Genomic DNA, 15499 nt, shown 5'->3' on the forward strand with positions numbered 1-15499 from the left:
AGAGACAAGTTTTCGTGCATCAGAGGGTGTGGGTCTCCTTGCATTATTGGCAAATGGATCGCCAACCTTACACTTTCCGGGCGGAAATCCAAGGGTCGCCCTCGGACCATGGTGCTCCAATTTTCGAGGCTTGGGTTCACACTTGTATCATAATGTTTAGTGACCCATGCATTGGCATAGAACTCTTGCACCACTGATAAACCCCCAATTTTGTGGTTTATCTTGTGTTGAGTTTGGTGGATTTATTTACTTATCTCACATTTATTCAATGAAATAGCATGGTTTTGTAATTCCCCCAAATTTTTGCTTAAGAGTAAAAACATGCTTTTTTGGCCTTAAAATGGCTAGATTTTAGTCGACTTTAATTCTATTTGATGCCTTGATATGTTTGTTGAGTGATTCCAGGTTCATAAGGCAAGAATTGGATGGAAGAAGTGAAAGGAAAAGCATACAAAGTGGAGAATTCATGAAAAAATGAGTGTTAGGAGAATTCAAGGCCTCGCGCACGCGTCACCCACGCATACGCATGAGGAGGAAATTTTCTAGCGACACACACGCGTGACGTTAGGCACGTGACCTCATTATAAGCAACATGCTGTGGGCAATTTCTGAGCTTTCCAGACCCAAATCCAACTCATTTCTGAGCCTATTTCATACAGAATTCAAGATTGGACAAAGGGGGGAGCAATTAGTTAATGTAGGAAACATATCTTAGGTTAGTTCTAGAGACTAAAGCTCCCTCTTCTCTCTAGAAATTAGGGTTATTAGTTTATTTTTGTCTTAGATTTAGGTTTAATTACTTGTTTTGATTTAGTTTCCTTTATTTTTTCTTGTTGAATTGCTTCAATTGTCTTAGTTTCTCTTGTTAATTTCTCATTTTGTTTACTTTTTATGTTGATGAACTCTTGTTAATTCCCCGTTCCTTTAATGTAATTTGAGGTTTTATGTTCTTTTCTTGCTTCTTTGAGTTGTTAGTGTTAATTTCTTCCATTAGGTAGTAGTAGATTTTATTATTCCTTGCAATTTTATGATGCTTGCCTTTTATGCCTTCTAACTGTTTGACAAAACGCTTGGTTGGATGTTAGAGTAGCTTTTTGAGCATTCTTGGCTTGGAGAGAGAAATTAGGCAATCTTGAGTCATTAATACCCAATTTATGTTGGTAATCTAGGGTTGTTAGTTACTATTGTTTTCATTGACTCTACTCTCTTGCTAATTCAATTAGTGAGGTGATTAGGACTTTTGGATTAAGATTAACTAGTCTTGTTTGACTTTCTTCCTATGTTGAAGATAATATGGTACCTTCTTCCGATGTAGAAGATGACTTAATAGGATTAGCTCTTGATAATTATTGTATGATAATTAATGACTAGGATAGAAAGCCTATATTCTCAATCCTTGCCATGAGTGTCTCTCTTTAGTATTTGCTTCTTTAGTTGTTTGCTTTACTTTTCTTGCTATTTATTTTCTTGCCCTTTTATCAACCCAACCCCCATGATACTCATAACCAATAATTAGGCACTCGATTGTAATTCCTAGGGAGAATGACCCGGGACTAATCTCTCGGTTACTTTTATTGGGTTGGACTTGTGACAACCAAAAATTAAAATTTGATTGAGCGTTACTTGTTGGCCTATAACTATACTTGCAACGGAAATATTTTGTGAAAATTCTAAGCCGACTGTTTTGAGGGTTACCTGAAACTAGAGGTCAATCTCGGACGAGATCTTCTGAGTTGGTCGATTCTACCCTGTCCGACCTGTTGGAGCTTGAGGTGTTGCTGGTCCTTGATCATCAGGGGGTGGTGGTACCTACAAGAGACTCTGAAGCTTAAGTTAGCATGGGCTTTAAGCAGGTTTTTTTTGTAGAATTGGAGTATGAGTTATACTTGGGTGCTCCAGCGTATTTATAGTAGTGTGGAGTGACCTTTGAAATAAGTTATCTTATCTTATCATTTGTCGGTGAGATCGCCTATCTTTTTGCCAGCCGCCTTCAGGCGGGCTGTGATCCTCTGCTTTGAGCCTACTTGGGCCTTTATGGTAATTTGGCCGAACTCTTTAGGAAGAAGTTAGTGACGAGCCAACCTTACAAGAGGTTGGTCGTTTTGTCTTCGTCCAACCCGGACCGTATAGCTCGGTCCAGGGTATGAACAGTGCCCTTGCTTGAGCTTCGATCTTTCCCTTGAGGTTGTGTTTTTAAACTTCGACCCCTTTGAGGAAGTCGTGCTCGAGCATTGGTTTTGAGTAGCTCCTTTTCGCGCGAGTCTGGCGTTTATTCTGCTTAAATGCGAAGCATTTTTTAGCTCCTTAATTGCGGCGTTGCTTTCGAGGACGTTAGTTCCTTAGGATCAAGCAAACACTCTTAAAGCCTATTAATTTGGGCTTTATTTCTTTAGGCCGTTTTTTTTCCCTCCTTGCACTTTGAAATCGAAAAAGGGGTTTTACTCTATTTTCATTTTCTTGCTTCCCTCTATTTTCATTTTCGCTTTTGAATTGCCCCAAGCTTTTCTTCTTTCTTTGAGGTTTCAAAGCATTTGTGGGACCGTTCGTGCTTTCGTCATTGCTTTTTGTTCTCCTCTACAGGTTGGTACTTTGATTCATACCCTTTCTCGTTTTATGTATTTTAATTTTCATCCTTCTTTGTGCTTTACTGCTTGCATGCTTTCTTTTTTGCACAAAATTTTGATCTTTGCTGAGCTTCTTTTGAAAAGGTTGAAGCTTTCTGGTGATAATTGCATGCCTTTATTTCTTCGAAGTTGCGATCTTTTTTATCTCTGTTGCTTCGTTTTGGGAAAATGTAGGCACTTAGGTGAACCGTTTTTAGTTGCGCTTTTTTCTTTTTGGTGAAGGGGCTAGGGTTTTGATTTTCATTGACTTTCCTGTGTGTGTCTCTCTCTATGTATCTGTGTTGCCTCCAAAGGGTGCCCCTGGGTTTTTGGTGATGACTTTTTGTTGTTTTTGTGAATCTTGGGGTACCCTTTTGCTACTATACCTGTTGTGTGCTGGTTGTTTCTTCATTTTCTGTTTCTGCCCGAGCTGTTTGGTAGTGACCCCTTTTTTTCTTACTGTAGGTATAGTTGTTCTATGTCTTCACGTAAAAATATTGTCGAGATGTCTACAAAGGTTCCCCAGGTTATGGCTAACTGGTTAGACTCTATAGTTTAATGTATGTCACTGTGGCCGACCCGGAGTATTGTGATAAACTTAGGAGATTCCATAGGATCTGTGAGCGTAGGGAGGATGAGAAGAACTATGAACTAGTGTCAACCGACCCTAAGGAGAGAGTTAGCTTCCCTCCCTTAGATCGGACAGAATGTCTCTTCTTTTATGCCTATGACTATTTCTTTAGCCAACTAGGTATTACCCTACCTTTTACTGTGTTTGAGACTGAGGTTTTGTGGAACTGTAATGTGGCCCCATCACAGCTTCATCCAAACTCTTGGGCTTTCATGAAGATTTTTCAGTTATTTTGCCAAGAGCTAGGTGTCCGACCTACCTTGTCCATTTTTCTTTACCTGTTTGTGCTGACCAAACTCGGGGTGGCCAAGAAGAAGGCTTCTTGGATCTTCTTTCGAGCTACCCAAAGGAAAAAAGTGTTTTCAATGTTTGATGACTCTTTTCGTGACTTTAAGAACTTCTATTTTAAAGTCCAAGCTGTTGAGGGTGCTCGCCCTTTCTTTCTGGATGAAAATGATGAGCCGACTTTTCCTTTATGGTGGCAAACGACTTTGTAGTCCTCAAATACCCTTGGGAGAGTTTAGATGAAGTAGAACAGGCCTTTGTGGTATTTTAGAGGAGCATTGGGGGGAGCCTCCTTGATGCGCGAGCATCTTTCCTACCTTTTCCTAGTGAATTTGCATTTAATTTGTTGAGTTTAATCAATAATTAATTATCTTTTAGCCACTATGGATGCTACTTTTGAGTCTTCTACAATTCTATTTATTTTAGGTAGCATTCGGATGGATTTGACAGAGTTTCCGCAGAAAAACAGAAGGAGGCGAATGATGCTGTCAACCTTGACCTCTCTGCACTCAAACCTAAATAACTCAAGCTACAAAGATCCAATTGACGTGATTTTAGTGGCGTTGGAAAGCTAACTTCTATAGCTTTCCAACGATATATAATAGTCTATACTTCTTCTCCATCAATTCGGCCAAGGCTGCGCCTAACTTGAGATTTCTCAAGTTAGGCGTGGATTATTAAGGAATCAAGTGGTCCCCAACTCTCCAAGAAGCAAGCACGCAATCTCCTATTAATTATTATTTAAACTTTATTTTATTTAAAAATAAGAAAAGATATTATTTAATTTTAGAAAATATATTTTACATTAATTAGGATTAGATATAAAAGGGAAAAGAATCTCTTCTCTTCTACCTCATTCCACAGATTAATTATGTAGTGGAGGATGGCAAGATTGTTCCTGCCCCAGATGATGTTGATGAGGGTCCTCCTCTTGTGCTGCCAGCCAAGGTTTCCTTAGCTTCAGCTACTGTAGCCCCTTCTACCGAGGTGGTCCCTCATGGTCCTGAGCCTGACCTGAAGATTTTGAATGGGCTAGATGGAGTTGTCAATGCCACCCCGATCTCGACCATGCCTCCTTCTCCTAAGGATGTAGCTTTTGGGGCGAACTTGGATCCTTTTTAATATTTTCCTTATATCTTGATTTGATATTTTACTGGTCCGACCTGTGGACCTTGTGGTTATGTAACTTTTTGTGAATGACTTTGCCTGATACTTAGTTGCTTCTTAGCAACTTTTGCTTTTTAATCAAAAAAACCTTTTGACTCTTGGGTTTCTATTATGCAACCCTTGAGCCTTTAATACTTTAAACGTGTTTTGTTTGATATGCTGAATTAGCTTTCGAGATGCCTTAGGTTTTAGCCCTTGCATAGTATTTTGTGACGTGTGGTGCACGAAATTGTGATCATCAACAATGGCGCCAATAGACTTGGAGCTCTCAAACGTGAATCACACTTTGTCACAACTTCGCACAACTAAACAGCAAGTGCACTGGGTCATCCAAGTAATACCTTACGTGAGTAAGGGTTGATCCCACGGAGATTGTTGGTATGAAGCAAGCTATGGTCATCTTGTAAATCTCAGTCAGGCGGATTCTAATGGTTATAATGGTTTTCGAAAATTAAGAGAAATAAAGGTAGAGATACTTATGTAATTCATTAGTGGGAATTTCAGATAAGCGCATGAAGATACTATGTTCCTTCTGAATCTCTGCTTTCCTACTGCTTTCATCCAATCATTCTTACTCCTTTCCATGGCAAGCTGTATGTAGGGCATCACCATTGTCAATTGCTACTTCCCATCCTCTCAGTGAAAATGGTCCAAAAGCTCTGTCACAGCATGAGTAATCATCTGTCGTTTCTCGATCATGTCGGAATAGAATCTAGTGATTCTTTTGCGTTTATCACTACGCCCAACACTCACGAGTTTGAAGCTCGTCACAGTCATTCAATCCCTAAATCCTACTCGGAATACCACAGACAAGGTTTAGACTTTCCGGATTCTCAAGAATGCTGCCAATGGATTCTAGCTTATACCACGAAGACTCTGATTAAGGAATCCAAGAGATACTCATTCAATTGAAAGTAGAACGGAGGTGGTTATCAGGCACGCGTTCATTGGTTGAGAATGGTGATGAGTGTCATGGATCATCATATTCATCAGGTTGAAGTGCGAATGAATATCTTAGAACAAGAATAAGCATGAATTAAATAGAAAATAGTAATAATTGCATTAATATTCAAGGTACAACAGAGCTCCACACCTTAATCTATGGTGTGTAGAAACTCTACCGTTGAAAATATATAAGTGATCAAGGTCCAAACATGGCCGAATGGCCAACCCCCCAGGTCTAAGAACTAAACGTCTGAAGATAGATACCAAGATATCTAATACAATAGTAAAAAGTTCTATTTATACTAAACTAGTTACTAGGGTTTACAGAAATAAGTCTTAGTACAGAAATCCACTTCCAGGGCCCACTTTGGTGTGTGCTTAGGCTGAGCTTGAGCTTTACACGTGCAGAGGCTTCTCTTGGGGTTAAACGCCAAGTTGTAACATCTATTTGGCGTTTAACTCTGTTTTGTGATGTGTTTCTGGAGTTTTACTCCAGAATGCAGCTTGGAACTGGCGTTGAACGCCAGTTTACGTCATCAAAACTCGAATAAAATATGAATTATTATATATTGCTGGAAAGCCTTGGATGTCTAATTTCCAACACGCTTAAGAACGCGCCATTTGGAGTTCTGTAGCTCCAGAAAATCCATTTCAAGTGCAGGGAGGTCAGAATCTAACAACATCAGCAGTCCTTTTTCAGCCTGAATCAGATTTTTGCTCAAGTCCCTCAATTTTAGCCAAAAATACTTGAAATCACAGAAAAACACAAAAACTCATACTAAGTCCAGAAATGTGAATTTTTCATAAAAATTAATAAAAACATCCCTAAAAGTAGCTAGATCCTACTAAAGTGGCCTTAGATAGATCAGAGACTATGTTTGCTAAGCTAGAGGGGTTCTGCTCAGAATTCTCTGTCTGTTGCTGAGAAGATCATAGAAAAAGCTTGCTATTGCTAAGCCTGTTCCTTCCACTATTATTAAAGCCTTGTTGAGGCTTTTGTTGATCCTTCCATGAGAAATTTGGATGATTTCTCCATGAGGAATTATAGGTGTTCCCATAGGGTTTACCCATGTAATTCACCTCTGCCATTGCAGGGTTCTCAGGATCATAAGCTTCTTCTTTAGAAGATGCCTCTTTAGTATTGTTGGATGCATTTTGCCATCCATTAAGACTCTTAGAAATCATGTTGACTTGCTGAGTCAACATTTTGTTCTGAGCCAATATGGCATTCAGAGCATCAATTTCAAAAACTCCCTTCCTTTGAGGCGTCCCATTACTCACAGGATTCCTCTCAGAGGTGTACATGAATTGGTTATTTGCAACCATGTCAATGAGTTCTTGAGCTTCTGCAGGCGTTTTCTTTAGGTGAATGGATCCGCCTGCAGAATGGTCAAGTGACATCTTAGAAAGCTCAGATAGACAATCATAGAATATATCTAAAATAGTCCACTCTGAAAGCATGCCAGAAGGACACTTTTTGGTCAACTGCTTGTATCTTTCACAAGCTTCATAGAGGGATTCTCCATCATTTTGCTTGATGGTCTGAACATCTACTCTAAGCTTGCTTAGCTTTTGAGGAGGAAAGAACTTGGCCAAAAAGGCCGAGACCAGCTTATCCCAAGAGTCCAGGCTATCTTTAGATTGTGAGTCCAACCATGTTCTAGCCCTGTCTCTTACAGCAAAGGAGAAAAGAATGAGCCTGTAGACTTCAAGATCTACTCCATTAGTCTTAATAGTATCACAGATCTGCAAAAATTCAGTTAAGAACTGATAGGGATCTTCTGATGGAAGTCCATAGAACTTGCAGTTCTGTTGCATCAGAGCAACTAGTTGAGGCTTCAACTCAAAATTGTTTTCTCCAATGGCAGGGATTAAGATGCTTCTTCCATAAAAATTGGAAGTAGGTGTAGTATAATAACCAAGCATCCTCCTCGCGCCTCCACCATTGTTATTGGGTTCGGCCATGTCTCTTTCTTTTTTGAGATTCTCTGTAAGGTTTTCTCTGGATTGTTGTGCTTTAGCTTCTCTTAGCTTCTTCTTTAGAGTCCTCTCAGGTTCAGGATCTGCTCCAACAAGAATGTCTTTGTCCTTGCTCCTGCTCATATGAAAAAGAAGAGAATAGAAAAGAAGAGGAATCCTCTATGTCACAGTATAGAGATTCTTTTATGTGAGTAGAAGAAAAGAAGAATAGAAGAAGGATGAGAAAAAAATTCGAACACAGAAGAGAAGAGAGGGTTTGAATTTTAAGATGAAGAGAAGTGTTAGTAAATGAATAAATAAATAAAAGAAGACGAGAGGGAGAGAATTTCGAAAATTATTTTTGAAAAATAGTTAGTTATTTTCGAAAATTGAGAGAAGAAGAAATACAATTAAAATTAAAATTTGAAACAGTTAGTTAAATAAAAGAATTTTTAAAAAGAGGAAGGTAATTTTTGAAAATTAGAAAGAGAGAAGTAGTTAGGTGGTTTTGAAAAAGATAAGAAACAAACAAAAAGTCAATTAGTTAGTTGAAAAAGATTTGAAAATCAATTTTGAAAAGATAAGAAATAAGAAAAGATTTTGAAATTGATTTTGAAAAAGATATGACTTAAAAAAGATCTTTTGAAAAGATATGATTTTTAAAATTAAAATTTGATTACTTGACTAACAAGAAACTAAAAGATATGATCCTAGAATTTAAAGATTGAACCTTTCTTAACAAGAAAGTAACAAACTTCAAATTTTTGAATCAATCACATTAATTGTTAGTAAAGTCTTCGAAATTTTGAAATGAAATTAAGAAAAAGATTTTGAAATCACTTTTTAAAATTTTCAAAAATAATAAAAGAAATGAAAAAGATTTGATTTTTGAAAAGATATGATTTTTAAAATTGAAATCTTGACTTGACTAACAAGAAACAACTTATTTTAAAAATTTTTGACTAAGTCAACCCAAAGATTTCGAAATTTATGAGTAAAATAAGGAAAAGATGTTTTTTTTATTTTGAATTTTTAATGATGAGAGAGAAACACAAAAATGACTCACAACATGAAAATTATGAATCAAAACACAAGATGGATGCAAGAACACTATGAATGTCAAGATGAACACCAAGAACACTACGAACATCAAGACTTATTTTTGAAAAATTTTCAAGAAAAGAAAAACATGCAAGACACGAAACTTAGAAATTTTTCATGCGTAGACTCTATGAATGAAAAATTGCATATGAAAAACAACAAAAGAGACAAAATAAGAAAATATGAAGATCAAACAAGAAGACTTACCAAGAACAACTTGAAGATCATGAAGAACACCATGCATGAATTTTTTCAAAAAAAATGCATAAATTTTAAAAACATGCAATTGACACCAAACTTAAAAATTGACACTAGACTCACACAAGAAACACAAAATATTTTTGGTTTTTTATGATTTTATTAATTTTTTTGGATTTTTTGCGAAATTGTTTTTGGAAAAACGAAAAAGAAGAAAAAAATTTTTGAAAGATTTTTGAAAACTTTTTGAAAAGAAAATAAGAAGAAAATTACCTAATCTGAGCAACAAGATGAACCGTCAGTTGTCCAAACTCGAACAATCCCCGGGCACTGGGTCGTCCAAGTAATACCTTACGTGAGTAAGGGTCGATCCCACGGAGATTGTTGGTATGAAGCAAGCTATGGTCATCTTGTAAATCTCAGTCAGGCAGATTCTAATGGTTATAGTGGTTTTCAAAAATTAAGAGAAATAAAGCATAAAATAAAGGTAGAGATACTTATGTAATTCATTGGTGGGAATTTCAGATAAGCGCATGAAGATACTGTGTTCCTTCTGAATCTCTACTTTCCTACGGCTTTCATCGTATCATTCTTACTCCTTTCCATGGCTAGCTGTATGTAGGGCGTCACCATTGTCAATGGCTACTTCCCATCCTCTCAGTGAAAATGGTCCAAATGCTCTGTCACAGCACGGCTAATCATCTGTCAGTTCTCGATCATGTCGGAATAGAATCTAGTGATTCTTTTACGTCTGTCACTACGCCCAACACTCGCGAGTTTGAAGCTTGTCACAGTCATTCAAACCCTGAATCCTACTCGGAATACCACAGACAAGGTTTAGACTTTCCGAATTCTCAAGAATGCTGCCAATGGATTCTAACTTATACCACGAAGACTCTGATTAAGGAATCCAAGAGATACTCATTCAATCAAAAGTAGAACGGAGGTGGTTGTCAGGCACGCGTTCATAGGTTGAGAATGGTGATGAGTGTCACGGATCATCACATTCATCATGTTGAAGTGTGAATGAATATCTTAGAACAAGAATAAGCATGAATTGAATAGAAAATAGTAATAATTGCATTAATACTCGAGGTACAGCAGAGCTCCACACCTTAATCTATGGTGTGTAGAAACTCCACTGTTGAAAATACATAAGTGATCAAGGTCCAGGCATGGCCGAATGGCCAGCCTCCCAGGTCTAAGAACTAAACGTCTGAAGATAGATACCAAGATCTCTAATACAATAGTAAAAAGTTTTATTTATACTAAACTAGTTACTAGGGTTTACAGAAATCCACGTCCGGGGCCCACTTTGGTGTGTGCTTGGGCTGAGCTTCAGCTTTACACGTGCAGAGGCTTCTCTTGGGGTTAAACGCCAAGTTGTAACGTCTGTTTGGCGTTTAACTCTGGTTTGTGACATGTTTCTGGTGTTTTACTCTAGAATGCAGCATGGATTTGGAGTTGAACGCCAGTTTGCGTCATCCAAACTCGAATAAAGTATGGACTATTATATATTTCTGGAAAGCGCTGGATGTCTACGTTCCAACGCAGTTGAGAGCGCACCATTTGGATTTCTGTAGCTCCAAAAAATCCATTTCGAGTGCAGGGAGATCAGAATCCAACAGCATTAGCAGTCCTTTTTTGGCCTGAATTAGATTTTTGCTCAGGTCCCTCAATTTCAGCCAGAAAATACCTGAAATCACAGAAAAACACACAAACTCATAGTAAAGTCCAGAAATGTGAATTTTGCATAAAAACTAATAAAAACATCCCTAAAAGTAGCTAGATCCTACTAAAAACTACCTCAAAACAATGCCAAAAAGCGTATAAATTATCCGCTCATCAACGTGATCCTTTTTGTGAGCTCTTATGCCCTAGGATATAGGTGTTTGGGATTCCCTAGTTTGACACCTTGAGAGGTAGTGTTCATTCGACATCTTTTGGATCACGCCTTTTCTTTGGACGTGTTGGTAACTTTTCATTTTGGTGACAACTTTCTCGCGGCTTACTGTCCGGGCTTTTAGTTGATGTCCAATAACTTTTCAGTGTTCTTTGCATATAACCTTTTTAGTTTATTTGGGCGACTTTTTAGCCCTATTTTGAGGTCGTTGATGTGTGGAAAACGATCCAACACGAAACTCACCAGCAAGTGTATCGGGTCACATCAAGTAATAATAACTCACATGAGTGAGGTCGATCCCACAGGGATTGAAGGATTGAGCAATTTTAGTTTAGTGATTGATTTAGTTAAGCAAACAAGTATTGGTTGAGTGGTTTGTAATTGAAAGAAGCTAAGTTGCTTTAAATGTAAAGGGAGAGGGGTAATTGACTGAAAATTAAAGTGCAGAGAAATTAAAGATGCTGAATCTTAAAGTGCAAGAAATATAAATTGCAGAAACTTATATTGCAAGAAATGTAAATAACTGAATCTTAAAGTGCAAGAAATGTAAATTGCTTGAATCATAAAAGGAATTGGGAATTGGGATTGCAGAATTTAAACAAGCAGAAGTAAATTTCATTAAACATAAGAGTAGAAGATGAATTGAATTGAAGTAGATCTCAAATAGTAAAGGTAGAATGCTTTGAAACGTAAAATAGAAAATGACTTGTGCTTAATTGCAACAAAATAAATGATGGTGAAGATCTCAGGAGTAGAAGAGACTAGAAAACAAGTCTAGATCTCAAATCCTTCCTTGATCCAACAAGAACAATTGCAAAAGAAATAAAGAAAAGTAAATTGCAGGAAGAATAGAAGATGAAGAAGTAAACGGAAAGTGAAATTCAATTATGCAGAGAAAGTAAACAAGAGATCTCAAGGTGAGATTGAAACAGAAGTTCTTCAATTCTCCACCCAAGATCCAAAGCAAGAAAAATAAAAAGTGCTCAAGCAAGAACAATGAAGAAGAAAGATCAATTCTCCTTCCCAATTCTCTAAGATCTAAACTCAAAAGTAAAAGCTCCAAAATGAAAATGAAAGTTCAGAAAATTTTAAAGTGAGTCTAGAGGTAAAAGTAAATGAAAAAATATTCAAGGTAAAGGTCCTAACTAAATCAAACTAGCTTCTATTTATACACTTTCTATTCTTGGATTTTAGAATTTGGGTGGGCTTAAAAGATGGGTGAAGAATTGAATTAAATTGGATTTTTAAGTGAATTTCTAGCCCAAGTGTTGATCCCAGGTGGATGCTCTGCTCTTGTGGGGAGCGGAGCATTGGCTGCCTTGGTGTGTGTCTTGTGCGCCTTGCCTCCCTGCCCGTGTCAATGTTGCGCGTGTCACACCAAGGAGTAGCGCTCTGCTCTCCTTGGGAGCAGAGCATTGGTGCTTCCAAGGGGAGGTCTCTGGTTCGATTCTTGCTGGGGGCATTGCTTGGCTTTTTTTTCTTGGCACCAAAGTGGCTTTCTTGGCACCTGATTCACGCACAAGGCTTGGCTTCCTAGAGACCCTTGGTTTGAAACTTGGTGGAGGAAGTTCCTGCATTTTTTCTTTGGTTTCCTTGGCACCAAAGTAGCGCCTAGGCCTTTACTTCCTTGGAAGTCTTGTGTTCGAACCTTGGAAGTTGAAAACAAGCCAATTTTGGCTTGTTTTCCTTTCATTTGAGCGCTGCCCCCCTTCCTTCTTGTGACTGGGTTCGAAACCCATGGGGGGCATTTGGAGACATTTTCCTTCAATTTTCCTTCAAGAGAAGCCCGAAAATGCTCTCAAGGAGAGCGGAGCAATGTTCTTCCTCCCTTGTTTCTTGTTTCCCAAATTGTGCTCCGCTCTCGAGGGCAGCAGAGCATCGAGCCTTGTTTCCTTGGTCCATTGTTGTGCTTCCTTGATAGAGTGCTCCGCTCCTGAAGAGGGCACTATGCTTCCTCCTTCCATGCGCCATGCTTCATTGTTTCCTTTGCCACACTCTTTTATTCTTTGGGCCATGCTTCTTAGGCCACGCTTTCTTATTTTCTTCTTTTCTTCACCTACAAATAATCAAAACAACCAATCAAAGTATCACCAAATTCACAAGGTTTATAAATCATTAAAAATCAACTAAATTTAGCTTTAAACTTCATGATTTAGCATCAATTAAATGGTGGTTGTTTGATTCAAAGAAACCATACATTTCCACTCTAAATTACTTACTTATAATGCAAGAAAGTGCATAAAAACTAGTGAAACAAGTGAAATTAGCTTGAAAAATAGGCATACGATGACTTGTCATCACAACACCAAACTTAAATCTTGTTTGTCCCCAAGCAAGCATTAAACATAAGAGGGAATGAAATGAAAAAGAGAAGCATGCATATCCTTATTAAGCATATAATTGAACTTGGTTCATGGAGTTTTTATGCAGACAATGATAACTCAGTTATTGTTTGCTATTACATAAAAGGTGTTTCCCTTAAAGGCTTATTAAACTTGCTGCTACAAGGATTCATTTATGCTTGTTCCCTTGCTAACTTTTCTTTCTTCGTTTTGCTTAAAGAGCTTATTATTCATTAAAGGCTTCGTGGCAAATGTTGCAGCAGCCTTTGGGTTTATTTTTGCACAACATTTCTTCACCACAGACACATGGCTCACCTTTTTCCTCCTAGGATCATTGATGCCCAGCATCTCTTTGGATAACTAAGTGCTTTGTAACTAGGTTGCTCTTTATTGTGGAATTTCAGTTGGCAATCCCAAATCAATTGATCTAAGTGGCCAAGTTTTGAAATACTCCTCAGAACCTACTTGCCCAAGCATATCCTAGCACAAAAGCACCACAGGCATGTGTCCTAGGGTCCAAGCTATTGGTGCCTAGCCTTATTCTTTGTTTTTTCTTTGCCACTTTTGGCTTTTTCTTCTTCCTTTTCTTTTTGTTTTATTTTGTTCTCAAGGGATCATGACTTATACAAGCCTTTATGACAGCAAGCTAGTTCACACTTTAATGAAAATGACATTATGCAGCATTTATTTCATGAGTTATGCATTTAATCAAACACATACCACCACTAACTTCCATTCTAACTTATGCAACATTAGATATTTACTTTCTAATTCAAACATTTCTCTTTTATTCAGGCATATGGAAAAGAAAACAACATTCAAAGCTAAGTGATGGATAACAAGTATCATGTGGATAAGCATTCTTGACAAACAATTCCACTTGCAACCAAATAAACACTTCAGCAAGACATACAAGAGTTCCCAAATTAAAATGCTTCTTTAGCAACAAGGATTAAGTGTAGATACAACCTTTTGGGTTGCAGCTTTTCATTCTTCCTCTTGTTGTATCCTTTTTGAGTCACAATGCAAATTGTCTTCAATTGTTGGCTAATTTCTTGCATAATTCTCAAAAGTTGCTTGCTTCTCAAGCCCTTAAATGAATGGTTAGTATGCATAAATTGAGTGTGTCTCTTGGATTTATTTTGGTGTGGGAACACCAAACTTAATTCCTTGCCATTACCTCTGATGCAACAAGTTAACCAATTATAGATTCTCTTAGCCTTGCCAAAGGTTATGTAACTATGAACTAGAAAACAGCTAAATGGTTAAACAATTTGTCTGATTGCTTGGAGCTAGCATTAGGCAGAAAGTGAGAACGTGTTTTTAGATAAATTTTTTGTGGAACACCAAACTTAGAGTCCTTCATTCTCTCTTAAATTGTTTTGGTGTGAAACACCAAACTTAGCTCCTTGCAATACATACCAATCATACAACCTTTTTATTGAAAAGCTTATGAAAAGAAAACTACCTCAGGTTGGGTTGCCTCCCAACAAGCGCTTCTTTATTGTCACTAGCTTGACATCCTTCATTCTGTTGATCATGGAAAGTGAAGACCACAGTGCCTTAGCTTGTCTTTCTTTACCGTGAACTTCCTTCCGGTTTCCTCTTTGATGACCTCTATGAGTTCCCGTGCAAGGATCTTAGTCACAATATAGTGATCAGACAGCTGTGGGGATACCTTCATGGTTTGAATGTTTAGCAGTACTTTATCCCCTAGTGAAAATTTCTCAGTAGGGATTTTCTGATCTTCTTTAATTCTATCCTCTGTCTCTCCTTGTAAGACTTCCTTGTTGTGTTTTTCTTGGCTGGTACTTTCTTTGTCCAAGGTTTTCTTACTTTCCTCTATGATCTTTTTCCATTCTTCCCTTTTTGCAGCATTTTCGTTGTTATTTGGTTTGTCTTTAGTGATGTTGAGAGAGATTTCCTCCTTCTTGGTTGTTTTCGAAAAATGCTGAGCCAATAGCAGTATGTGTTCTTCAAGCTTTTTATGTGCATCCATATGGTTTTTGGTCTCATGGACTTGAACTTCCATGAGTTTCTCTATCATCATTTCCAAGTCCGAGATTCTCTGAAAAAGTTGTAAATGTATGAGATGAACTGGTTGATGCGGGAAACCTTCTGAAGGAATTGCATAGGTATTGCGCGGATAAGATGTGGGTGTTGCAGAGGTGTTCTGGTGATTTTATGAGTTGTTATGAGGCATGAGTATTGGTTTTGATTGGCATTATTGGATGAGTGACGTTGGTTGTTTGTGGTCATGGATTTTCCTTGGTTGAAACCTCTTTGTTCTTGATGTTGATACTCCCCCATTCTTAGATAAGAATGGGGCCTCCATGTTCGAAATTGTGCATTCACTACAGCAGAA

This window comes from Arachis duranensis, chromosome 2, assembly GCF_000817695.3.
Source record: "Arachis duranensis cultivar V14167 chromosome 2, aradu.V14167.gnm2.J7QH, whole genome shotgun sequence".
In the NCBI taxonomy this organism is placed as follows: Eukaryota; Viridiplantae; Streptophyta; class Magnoliopsida; order Fabales; family Fabaceae; genus Arachis; species Arachis duranensis.